The following is a 13,315-nucleotide window of genomic DNA, read 5'->3' as shown; positions in this document are numbered from 1 at the left end:
TTTAAAACATTACAGTATGTCGAGTATCGTATATAAAGGAGTTGCTGGTTGATGTAGAGCTTGATTATCTGGATCAAAAACATGAAATGTATATTATTAAAATTATTCCATGCTTCACCACTCACCATGAAAGATGTGCTGATATGTTGATTTATTTCAATCAGGTCTGTATAGCTACTTACAAAAACTAGCTAACTGAAATTTAAGTGTATAGCTAACTTGCTTACAAAAACTAGCTAGCTGAAATTAAAGTGTATATCGCTACCTACAAAAAATAGCAAACTGAAATTAAGGTAAACAGCTACTTACAAAAACTAGATAACTAAAATTAAAGTGTATATCGCTACTTACAAAAACTAGCTATCTGAAATTAAGGTGTATAGCTACGCCTAGTTTTTGTTTGTAGCATGCAGTTAGCACGTTTGTGTAAGTCACTTTTAAGTGTGGCTACCTGTTTAAAGGATTGCTTGACTCTATTTAAACTACTTTTAATCGAGTAGATTGTAGTTCGACAAGTTATAATTTGAAATCTGACAACTAGTGTTAACGTTTGTTAACAGTAAGCTGTAGCCTAAACTTACATCGGACTAGAATGTAAACTGCTAATTCACTTTAGCAGCTAATTTAGCTGGCAGTATTTGGCTATTTAGAGTGAGAAAATGCTGTTATGTAATGTGTTTCAGAGAATTGTTCTCTTCAGGTTTCTGTGGGTTGATTCTCACCAACGTGCCGCGCTTGTCCATGAACGTGGGCGCGCCGTTCCGACGCGGTCAGATTTATTGCCTGCAGGCTCTGGAAACGTGGAGAAAGTCTGATAAACAGGTTTTCCTATTCGTTCATCCATTCATTCATCCTGTGACAAGCGCATCTGTTTCGTGATGGATCTCCTTTGCTTGAGGAGACCGCTGAGGTGTGCACTTGTCCTGAAGTTTTCCTACATCTGCAGATGGATAGTAGCCTATGTTCTGACCCGTCAAGCCTACAGAAAATACACAATATCCACCTCAAAACATGAGATTTATTATGAGTTGAGTATGAACATGAGTATTATTCTAAAATATATAAGACACTATATGCAAAATTTGTAGATACTGGTTCAGAACAGCATTCTAGCATACTATTCTTTTCATAGTAGGCCTATACTTGCTGTAAACTTGTAGGCTATAGTACAAATACTGTGACTGCCATTTTTAACTTTGTTTAAAAACGTCTTGATTTTTGTCTGTACGAATAAATACAGGTTCAGAATAGCATTCTAGAATACTGTGACTAGTACTACATACTATTCTTGCAGTATTTAGTATGTAGAGTACATATACTGTGACGTGCCATTTTTAATGTTGTTTACTGTTTTGACTTTTGGTTGTGTTTAAGAATAGCATACTACCATAATATTATGTATACTGTGACTAGTACTGCTGTACATACTAATCTTGCAGTATGTAGTATGCATACTGCGACCTGCCATTTTTTTAAGCAATTTTGGCAATTGTCAATTTAAGAATAGCATATGACTAGTTTCTGCTGTACATACTAATCTTTTAGTATGTAGTATGCATACTGCGACCTGCCATTTTTAAGCAATCTTGTCAATTGTCAATTTAAGAATAGCATACTACCATAATATTATGTATACTGTGACTAGTTTCTGCTGTACATACTAATCTTAGTATGCATACTGCGACCTGCCATGTTTAAGTTAATTTTATTTAAAAATGTCTTGACCTTTGGCTGTTTGTTTAAATGCTGTCTCAGAATAGCATTATACCATACTACAGTATGTATACTGTGACAAATACTACATACTATTCTTTCATTATAGGGTATGTAAAGTTCAAATACTGTGACCTGCCATTTTTAAGCAAATATTGTTTGTTAATGTCTTGACTTTTGGCTGTTTGTTTAGATACTGGTTCAGAATAGCATTCTAGCATACTATTATTTTCACACTTTACTTGCAGTATACTTGTATGTATAGTACAAATACTATGACCTGCCATTTTGAACTTTTTAAAAAAATGTCTTGACTTTTGTCAGTACGAATAAATACAGGTTCAGAATAGCGTTCTAGAATACTGTGACTAGTACTACATACTATTCTTGCAGTATTTAGTATGTATAGTACAGTACAAATACTGTGACGTGCCATTTTTAAGCAATTTTTGTTTACTATTTTGACTTATGGTTGTGTTTAAGAATAGCATACTACCATAATATTATGTATACTGTGACTAGTACTGCTGTACATACTAATATTTCAGTATACTGCGACCTGCCATTTTTAAGCAAATTTGATTTGATCTGTTTGTTTAAATGCTGTCGAATAGCATTATACCATACTACTGTATTATGCATACTGAGACAAATACTACATACTTTTCTTTCATTATATAGTATGTATAGTACAAATACGGTGACCTGCCATTTTTAAGTACATTTTGTAATGTTGTGACTTTTGGCTGTTTGTTTAGATACTGGTTCAGAATAGCATCCTACCATACTTTTATGTATTCTGTAACTAGTACATACTACTCTTTCAGTATGTAGTATGTATACTGCGACCTGCCATTTCTGAGCAAATTTTGTTTAAAAATGTATTGACCTTTGGCTGTAAATGCTGATTCAGAATAGCACTCAACCACACTATTATGTAAACTGTTACTGGTACTACATACTATTCTTGCAGTATATGTATACTACAAATACTGTGAACCACCATTTTAAAGCAAATTTAGTTTGTTAATTTCTTGACTTTTGGCTGTTAGTTTGGATGCTGGTTCAGAATAGCATTATACCATACTTTTAAGTATACTGTAACTAGTACTACATACTATTCTTGCAGTATATAGTATGTATAGTACAAATACTGTGAACTGTCATTTTTAAGCAAATTTGGTTTGTTAATGTCTGGACTTTTGCCTGTATGTTTAAATGCTGGTTCAGAATAGCAAACTACTATACTATGTGTACACTGTGACTAGTATTACATACTATTCTTGCAGTATGTACTATGTATACTGCAACCTTCCATTTTTGTTAATTTCTTGACTTTTGACTGTACAGTTAAATACGGGTTCAGAATTGCATTCTACAATACTATTTTTCAGGTATGTAGTATGTATACTGTGTCATGCCATTTCCAGTGCAACAAATGAACCCGAAGCAGTATTAAATGTGATTTCAACTTCTTTTTGACATAATATTTGATTGGACCAGCAAAAGTTATATTTTTACACATACATTTTCCTTTTGTAAGATCAAGCGGTATTCACGCAGTGTGCTCTGGTTGTATTGCTGAACACGTTCCAAACAAATCCAATGTCTCTTCACAGACCTGTCAGGAACATGCGCTCGCAAACGCACATATGCAAATGAGCTGCAGCATTAGCATTCAGTTAGCGGCTTGCTAATGAGACCCCTCCAGTGCTCATTTATTAGACCTTTAGGCTGCTTCGTGAGTCCTTTTGCATATTGCAGAAAGCAAATAATTACTTTCGATGGCATTCAAAGACTCAAATCATGTGTTTTATTGTTACTTTACCAAGCAATTAGTCTAATTTAAGTTTATTTAAGGAAGGTCAAAGGTCAAGGAGACCTGCAATTACTCAAAGACAACAAATTAGTGGCAAATCGACGGGTATTTCAGCAGTTTCCACTGTGAATCGGCATACAATCTCCTCATGAGCGGGTCGTCTAGGGCTGCGTTGGCGTATCCTCGCTCGAAATGAAATGAACGATCGCCCCATCCCAGCGGCAGATTCTTTATGAGGATCTATGGATGTGTTTTGGAGGACGAAAACAATGGCAAATCCGGTTTCTATTGATCAGTAGGTCCTCTGCCTGCGGTTCTCCTGTTAGTGGCTTTCAGGATGGCAATTTGTCACGAGTTTAATGCGGAGGACGACTGGTTTCTGTCAGGGCTTTAGACTGGGGGCGATTTCTGCTGGTGTAAATTCAAGCTCAACCTTGAAACCACGCAAACAACTTCTTAGGTTGTCGAAACTGTCGTCAGCATGGGAACACTTCCTCAAGACAATCACAGATTGATGTTTACTTTCTTTAGTTTCTTCAGTACATACACACTTATCTCAGGAAATGTTTGCTAAGCAAGATTTATTATCATAAAATGTAGGAACTTTGACTCATAAAGGCATTTTGTTTTCTTAAAATCCCCCTGTAGTCAATCATTTTATCTCTTAAACTCATCTTTGATCACCAAGATGACATATTTAAAAAACATTTTTTAAAAACATACTTGCAATGTGATCATTCTAGAAACATACTAGTGACATACCAAATCATGCTAGCAACATGTTGGAACATGCTGTAAACATGCAAGCAACGTGCTAAATCATACTAGCAAAAACGTTAATACGTCATCAATGCGTTAAATAATGCTAAATACATGTTAACACCATACTAGATCATGTTAGCAACATGTTAAAACATGCTAGCATTGTAAAAAAAAAAAAAATTTATCTACTGAAAATAATGGTGTAGAAATGTTTATAAGAATATAGTTTTACTGTAATATTGATAGTTTTTAAGAATGTTCTCAAAACGTTAGCACAAAAACATTAAAACATCGTTCATGGAATGTTCGTTTAACCTTTTTTAAATGTTACTACTTTTTTCAAAATGTTTAGAAATCATTCCAAATTAACGTTTCCATTTTTTTTTTAAAGTTTTGAACGTTAAGACAAACAAAGTTTTCATAACTTAACAGGAACGTTAGTAGAGCATATTTTTGCGAGCTGGGTTAGTTAGCTACACTGTAAGCTAAGCTAGTTAAAAACTAGATAACAGAAATGAAGTTACATAGCAACTCAATTTAAAGTAGTTTAAAGTTAAAGTTAGTTACTATGGGTGGTGTGTGAGCATTTTGTGTAGCCTGTTCAGAAAATCCCTTAGGAACTCTGAGATTGGATTAGACAACTCCAGGAAAAGCCTGATCCAAGAAACCAACAAGAGACGGGAAATTAGACTTGAGTGTCTGGAAAACAAGCCTAATGGGGTGGCAAACCTTGTGGGAAGTGGGTGTAGATGTGAGCATGCCCAGTTCAGCCCTATATATATCTTCCCATTTACCTCCAGGGCAGTTACTCACGCCCTCTCAGGCGTTTGTTTGCTCTGTGGAAGTGACAGCTAATCTATGGGTGTAAATCAGAAGACCGGAGGTTGGGGAAACAGTTACAGAAGAGTCTCTCTTGGCTGTTACCCGGCTATAATAATTGACTTTATTTTTATGACTAATCTCCAGGTTACATTAAATCAAGATGTGGTTCATTGAACAAGCAAGTGTTTATCGACATGGACGAGAACATTGAGAAGATGAAAAGAGATGTTTTCATTTAAATATCTATCTATCAACCTATCAACTTATCTATTTATCAACATATCAACCTATCTATCTATCTATCTATCAAGCCACATGCAAAAACATGGCAAAAATGTGCTAAATCATGCTAGCAATATGTTAAACCATGCTAAAAACAGGTTAGATATGTGCTAAGTGCTAAAATACTGCCAAAACATATAGGCAAATGTGTTAAACCATAGAAACATGTTAGCAATGTGCTAAATCATGCTAAAAAATTGTCAAAACATGCTGGCAATGTAACCATGTTAGAAGAAACATGTTAGCAACGTGCTAAATCATGATAAAAACTTGTCAAAACATGCTGGCAATTGTGTTAAGCCATGCTAGAAACATGTTAGCAACGTGTTAAATCATGCTAGCAACATGTTTGAACATGCTAGCAATGTGCTAAATCTTGCTATAAGCAGCATGCTAGCAACAGGCTAAAATGTCGCCAATGAGCTAGATATATGTTAACACCATACTAAATCATGATAGCAATATGCTAGCAATGTGCTAATCATTCTAACATGTTAACACTGTACAACATCATGCTAGCAACATACAAAATCATGCTAGCAACATACCAAGAAATGCTAGCAACACGCTAAACCATGCTAGCATTGTGCTAAATCATTCTAAAATATGTTAATAACTTGTTGAAACATGTTAATAATGTGTTAGAACATGTTAACATTTTATTTACTATGAAAAGCTTGAATTTTACTCAAAGTTATTTCAAACTTTCAGACAAGACTTTGTCAATCCATCTCAAAATTTCTCCAAACTATACTCATCTAGTTATTGGAATGGAAACAGTTTTGTCAAGGCCGGCACTAAGCATAATAAATCATCCATTTAAAAGCTGCTTCCTCATATTTGAATATTTGCATTAGGCTACAGTAACCTCATTTAAAGTCGTTTTTTTTTTTTTTTAGGTTTTTATTAGTACTTAATAAAACTGCTGAAAAAAACATTCCCAGCTGCACATCTTCAGTCATAAAGAGACACTTGAAGCTGCCTGAACACAAACCCAACATATGCCAATAGTACAGATTACTAGATGTTTACAGTCAACTAAAAACTGTTAGAACTGGTTACAGTGTATAGCCTATGCATTGCCCTCCGTTAACTGACGCTCACTCTTGAGGCGTAAATGTCATCAGGACTTTATGAATATCTACTGATTCTGTGCATGTGTTCGCGCGCCTCTGTAAATGAATAGGGTGACGGATCGCGCAACGGCGCGTCTGTTGGGATAAATATTCGCATTAGAGTCGCTGCAGCCCGAGATGAGCATCACTACTGGCCTATGAAATCTGCAAGGTCCTGCCCTACATGATAAATGAGCTCAAATCTGCCGTAAAGCATATTAAAGTCATATCGCATGATAGATAACAAGACGGAGAAGAGGAGAGGGAGAACTTAGCAAGCCAGGGGAAATGTAAAACCCAGACAAAAATATTAAACTCAACCCTCTCTCTTTATTTATAACTCTCTCTAATTTTAATCTTTAATGCCTAACGTCCAGGTTATTTCTGCTAATTAAAGACCAGCTGCTCTTCAATCTTAAAATCGCTCTTAACTTTTTGTTCGGGAGATCCTAATGTGTCCTTTAAACCCAAGGGATCCCGTGGCCACGACACTCTCAGTCAATATTCAATAAAATCCATAAATGTGACCCTGGACCACAAAAACAGTCACATGGGTCAATTTTTTTACATTGAGATTTTGCTGCATTCACTATATAGCCAGGGCCGTTTCTAGCCTTTTTGGCACCCTAGGCAAGATTCCTATTGAGCATTATTGGAAATGTAAAAAAGAAGGATTTTTCTTCCACTCGCTTGGGCGAGAAAAAAAATCTCTTGGTGTGGTGGGGGCTCTCACTGGCGCCCCCCAGCTGTTTGCGCCCTAGGCGACCGCCTAGTTTGCCTATGCCTAGAAACGGCCCTGACTATAGCCTATTTACGGTATGAAATTTACAAAATATCTTCATGGAACATGATCTTTACTTAATATCTTAATGATTTTTGGCATAAACGAAAAATCGATCATTTTGATCCATAGGCTACAATGTTGGCTATTGCCACAAATATACCCGTGCGACTTGTAACTGGTTTTGTGATGCAGAGTCACAAATGAGTTCGCGGGAAATTCACATACGCGAGCGACACGTTCGTTCATTATTTCTTATGCTCTCAGTGACGGTAATAAGAAAATGTCATTGAATTAATTCACTGCAATGTGTGAAGTTTGGAGACTAAAACGCCTTTAGATGCTTTTAATCAAGTCGTGACGCAAACGTGTTTGATATCGAGGGACCCAAAAATTGAAAGATAGATAGGCTACGTTAAACTTTTGCGTAATGCAAGCAACCTAATTAAATTTTTACATATTACAAACCTCGTACCAAGCAATTTTTTTGTTAATGCTGGTACGGATCGACTGTTTGCGTCCATTAAGCATTCATGCAATATTAATAATATTATGCATATTCGATGGAGCCGGGCTTCAAAACGAGCGCCTTGTTTTCGTTCTCCGGCTCAACGCATAAATCCTCCAAACTCAATTCCCAAGGTCATTGAGAGACATAATGTGTTTATCGCCTGGCTGTTTCGCTCATAATAAAACCATTCCCATTGGAATATTGGGATTGATGGATGTCTATGGGATATTGATCGATACCTGCTGGCCTTCTGGAAACGGGGAAATGAGTGACCATTAGTCCAACTCAATTCAGCGAGCTCAGAGCTGAGACTCTGTTTCACACAGCTCAAAGACACCGCAGGACACTCTGGATATGAAAACCCCTGCGTTAGAAACGTTAAAGATGTTCAGATGCGCTGCAGGTGTCATGAAGAGCGAATCTGCAAAAACAAAAGATTGGATTTTCTCTACAACATCTTGGTTGGTTGTATTTTCAGTTAGGCTAGACAAACTCACTCTAATATTGGGCCATAATATATGTAATATATGTCATACACTGAAAAAAGGTTTTCAAGCAGTACCTCATTCAATTAATAATTTTTCTTTCAATTCAGTTTACTATTATTTGTTTTATTTTTCAAGTTATATTTTTTTCGTTCAAAACATTGTTAAATATAAATATTTTCCATTAAGATCTTAAATAAGAAAAATTAGTTTCGACGAATGTACAATTTCAAGGTTACACACAGGCCAGCGCATGGGCATTAAACACAAATCTCGACCAGTGACGCAGTCACCAGATCGCTCTCGCTCCGTGGTGGATCAGATCACTTTACTTTCCTGCACCAGACCAGAGAGAGAATCAAGATACATCGGAGAAAAACTCTGGTAAGTGAAACAAACAACCATTTAAATGTGCTGCTGTATTTAGTAGCCTGTTAATTTTATGCCAGACATGACGCTCTGCTGACTTTCTCTGGTAACGCTAACATTAGATAAGTAGCTGCTACGTTAGTTTGAAAATGTTAACTTGGTGTGTTAGCTAGCTAAGTTTACACTGTCGACGTTAATCAATTCCTGGTCGATTTCAAAAGGGAACATATACGTTTAAAGAAAACCCGTGGCTTATTTTGATTTTACAATGGTAACGTTAATTAACGTGAACGTTTAAGCATTGAACGGAACGTTATCTCGAGTCAGCCATAAGAATAATGTTAAAACCGTTAACCTGATCAACTAACTTGTGTGAATAGCTTCATGTTAAGGGACTGGCTTAATGGTTAGCTAACACAGTTATGACTGACGAAACACACAATTTATTTATATCTAATATTGCTCCATTGGCAAAAAAAAAAAAAAAAAAACTGCATTGGCGCCAATCGGGCGATGTCGGTTGGTTTTTGAATAAAACAATAGTAGTACTAGCCAGAGGACACAGGGGGGCAGTAAAGCCACGCTGAATCCAACCTTGACACAGGATGCTGTAGAGCTAAGTTAAGTTTGTTTTTTCACTCTGTCGAACGAGCGACGCAACAGTCATTCATTAATACGTTTTTCAAGGTTAGTAAAATACTTCCGAATTCAGTTGATAATGAATATAAATGTTTAATGTTTTAACTTTGTTAATATAGATGATTTTGAACTTGCGTGTCAAAAAACTACATTAGGCTGAGATAATGGCGTTTGGAGACACGTCTAATGGCGAACAATTTACCCATGGTTTAGAATAAGTTTGGCTTCCGTTCCTTACTCCACTCCAAGTGAAACAGAGTATAATAGTTTATTTAATATCCACTGCATTCTTTCATTACAGTGTTATAATAAATCGTAGCTTTTAGAAGTTACAGTTCAATCCTTAAGGTTCAACCATTAGATTATAGATTGATGCCTAACGTTCTTTATACTCATGTAAATAAAAGCAGGTTTCCTGTGGATCCTTAAAATGTCTGAGTTTTTGTCTTATTCATACTTTGCACGTGACGTCACAAGTACTGACTGGCGGGCAAGAACGTCGTTCTCCAGCAACGAAACCCAGTAAACTAATCAAGGATCTACGTTATAACGAGTCATTAATGTATTTTAACTTATATGTTTCATATACTAGTATTTAACCGAAGCTATAGATTGTGAAATTAAACATTTCTCGTTGTTAGTGTGTTTTTTATAACAAATAAACAACATATTTGAGCTTCAAACAACAACTACATTCTCGACTGAGAAACTCTTATAAATACATTTCGTGACACAATAACAGTCGTATTTTAAATTTCGCGGTCTTTCTCCTTTGCTATTGATGCAGCTCGGACTCATCTCGGCAAAATTCATTGAAAATTAATGACTTACGGGCACTTTGACGCTCTCGCCGGTGGCGGTGTGAACGCACAATAACAGCTGACATCTTTTGCTAATCAACAAGTGTGTGATAGGTTGTTTTGAGGTTTGTGATATCTATGGTTTTCAATGAGAACCAGAGATGACCCAACAGTAGAGCTAGATTATTTAGGGAGGAATTATTACTGCTCGATTATCTTAAAAAACCTTGTCTGCTTTACACAATTTAGCTACCTTGGAGTTAATCCTAGTCCATAGTTATGCAGCTAGCTCGCTAACAGACTTGATAGCTACTAGAAAGACCTGGAACTACAGGACTCTACGTTGAAAATAACATAGCCTATTATGATATCACACGAGCAAGAGTGCCTTCTCCCAAAAAACCAGCATGATTGCAAACATATTTATTTTATAAAACAGTTAAATAACTTAAAATTGTAAGTTCCAATTTAGACACAGTATATTTTGTCCCCGTTTATTCCGGAATTTTCATTCCGAAAATTTCTAAATGAAACCACAGCAGATTTGTGTCTCCAAGCAAGCAACACAAAGCGATGGAGGGAATTTCTGGCTAAACTGATGTGATCGGTCCGCTTTGATCAGAACATCTTAAAATAATAAAAATGATGCACACTGCTCTTTTTATAATGTAATTTCAATGTTATGATGCTTTAAAAAACAGTTTTAATGAGTTAATGTGTGACGATTCAAATCTGTTGAGATGATAAATTAATTTATAGCACTTTACTACTTTTGATTATTTCTCATTACCTTCTCTCTCTTATGCAGGATATCTCATCAGCCTCAACATTATCGCTGCTGTTTTGGTGGGAGAAACCCAGAAGTGCAGGTATCCACATTTTATTTTTGTTTATTTGGTGGGGGATGAGGGTTTTTGGTGAACATACGGATGTGGAGATGCAAGCATTGCATCTATTCATGTACCAGAAGATCTGAACTGCTAAAACATAATAGACTCAATCATCAACAATATGGAAGGCACCACTCTTATCTCTGTCTGTATGAAAACTGCCCATTTTCGTGCAAAACCTGGAATGCTCTTCTGAAGCATCTATGTACACGCCACCCTTCTCCGCATTCATCTATAGAAGACATCTCACATTTTAAGTGCCACGTTTGTGACTGCAACCAACTTGCTACTGAAACTGACTTTTTTCACCACATTGGCCAACATTTGAAAAATAATGAATCAGTTACTTGTATGTATGTTGACTGTTCATATCAAACCAATGTATATGGAAGTTTCCACACTCACAAATGGAGAAAACACAAAGTGTGTACAGTAAGAGATCTCAAACCTGGCATAGTTCACGGATCACTCTCCTATCCCTCTGCTTTTGATTCAGTTAACAGTGACATTGATTTGAATGAGGATTTACTATTTGAAGAACCAACTTTTGTAGAACCTAAAGATTTGATAGAAGATGTTGAGCTAAAGTTAGCCTCAGTTCTCCTAAAATTGGAAAACATTTACCTGGTGTCAAGTGCAGCTGTAAATGTACTTCTTGAGGAACTGCAATTTCTTATTGGTACTGTGTCTGTTCCGGTCACTCAGAAGACAATCACTCAGTTTTTAGTGAATCATAATTGTCAGGTAGATGGGTCCCTTGTCCAAGAGTTAGCCACAGAACTCTGTACCTCACATCCTATTCAAAGTGCTATTGGAAAAGACGGCCCATTATCCACTGCATGGAGGCGCAACAAATATTATAGAAGTAAGTTTTTTGTTGTGGAACCAGTAGAATATGTAATTGATCAAAAGAACAAAAGGTCATTTCAGTACATTTCTGTACTAAAAACATTGCAGCAGGTTTTGAATTGTGAGACTATCCTCAGCAATGCATTTAATTTAAAGGAGAAACTTCAATCAGTGTCAGGTGAGAAGCAGGTTTACAGATGTCTCTGGGATGGTGCAATCTTTAAAGAACACAGCCTTTTCTCAAACGAGTGTGCAGTTTCAATAATTCTGTATATAGATGATTTTGAGGTTTGCAATCCCCTTGGCACCTCACGCAAAAAGCATAAAATCTGTGCTCTATACTGGATTTTAGGCAATCTGCCACCTGGTTCGCACTCTTCATTGTCATCAATCTACTTGGCTGCATTGATCAAAAGTGATGATGTAAAATTGTATGGATTTAACACAGTTTTAGAGCCTTTGATTAATGATATAGTTATTTTAGAGAAACATGGTATATTTGTGAGCAAGTTAGGAAAATCTGTAAAGGGGACAGTGCAATGTGTTGTTGCTGATAACCTAGGTGCTCATGGTTGTGCTGGTTTTGTGGAGAGTTTTTCGAGTGCTTATGTTTGTAGGTTTTGTACGGCTTCGAAATTAGAAATTCAGACGAGGGACGTAGGGAGTGGAACATTCTCTTTAAGGACAGAGGAGGGTCATGCGAGACATCTTAAAACACTTGAAGAGGAATCGTTGGCCAATTTTTTGGGCGTTAAGAGAACTTGTGTTTTGTCCGAAAAACTTGATCATTTTAATGTCACTACTGGCTTCCCACCAGACATAGTTCATGATTTATTTGAAGGGATTGTTCCTCATGAAATAGCTCTGTGTCTCTCTGTTTTCACCTCAAAGAAGTACTTTACCTTGGAGTTTTTGAATGACTCCATAAAAACTTTTCCCTTCAAGTGGAAAGATAAAGCAAATTCCCCCCATCCTGTGCCACTTTCCTACTCAAAAAGGAAAACAGTTGGTGGCAATTCTCACGAGAATTGGAGTTTGATCAGGTTTTTGCCACTCCTCTTGGGACAGAAAGTGCCTGCTGACGAACCAGCCTGGAATCTCCTCACTGACTTAAAGGACATTGTTGACCTTGTTGTCGCACCTGTGCATACTGACGAAACAATAGCTTATTTAAATTTCAAAATCTCTGAACATAGAGTACGCTTTAAGGAGGTTTTCCCAGACTCCAACTTGCTTCCAAAGCATCACTTCTTGGAACACTACCCGCAGCTAATTTATCAGTTTGGACCTCTTGTTTCACTCTGGACTTTAAGATTTGAAGGGAAACATAGCTTTTTTAAGAGAGTTGCACGACACACTAGCTGCTTTAAAAACTTGTTGTATTCCTTGGCAGAGAGACACCAGTTATCTTTGGCACACCAGCTCTACTCATTCAACTTTCCTAAACCTTTATTGGAAGTTAAAAAGTGTTCAACAGT

This window comes from Squalius cephalus, assembly GCF_949319135.1.
Source record: "Squalius cephalus genome assembly, chromosome: 13".
NCBI lineage: Eukaryota > Metazoa > Chordata > Actinopteri > Cypriniformes > Leuciscidae > Squalius > Squalius cephalus.
The sequence above is the reverse complement of the archived record's forward strand: the minus strand, read 5'-3'. Positions refer to the sequence as shown.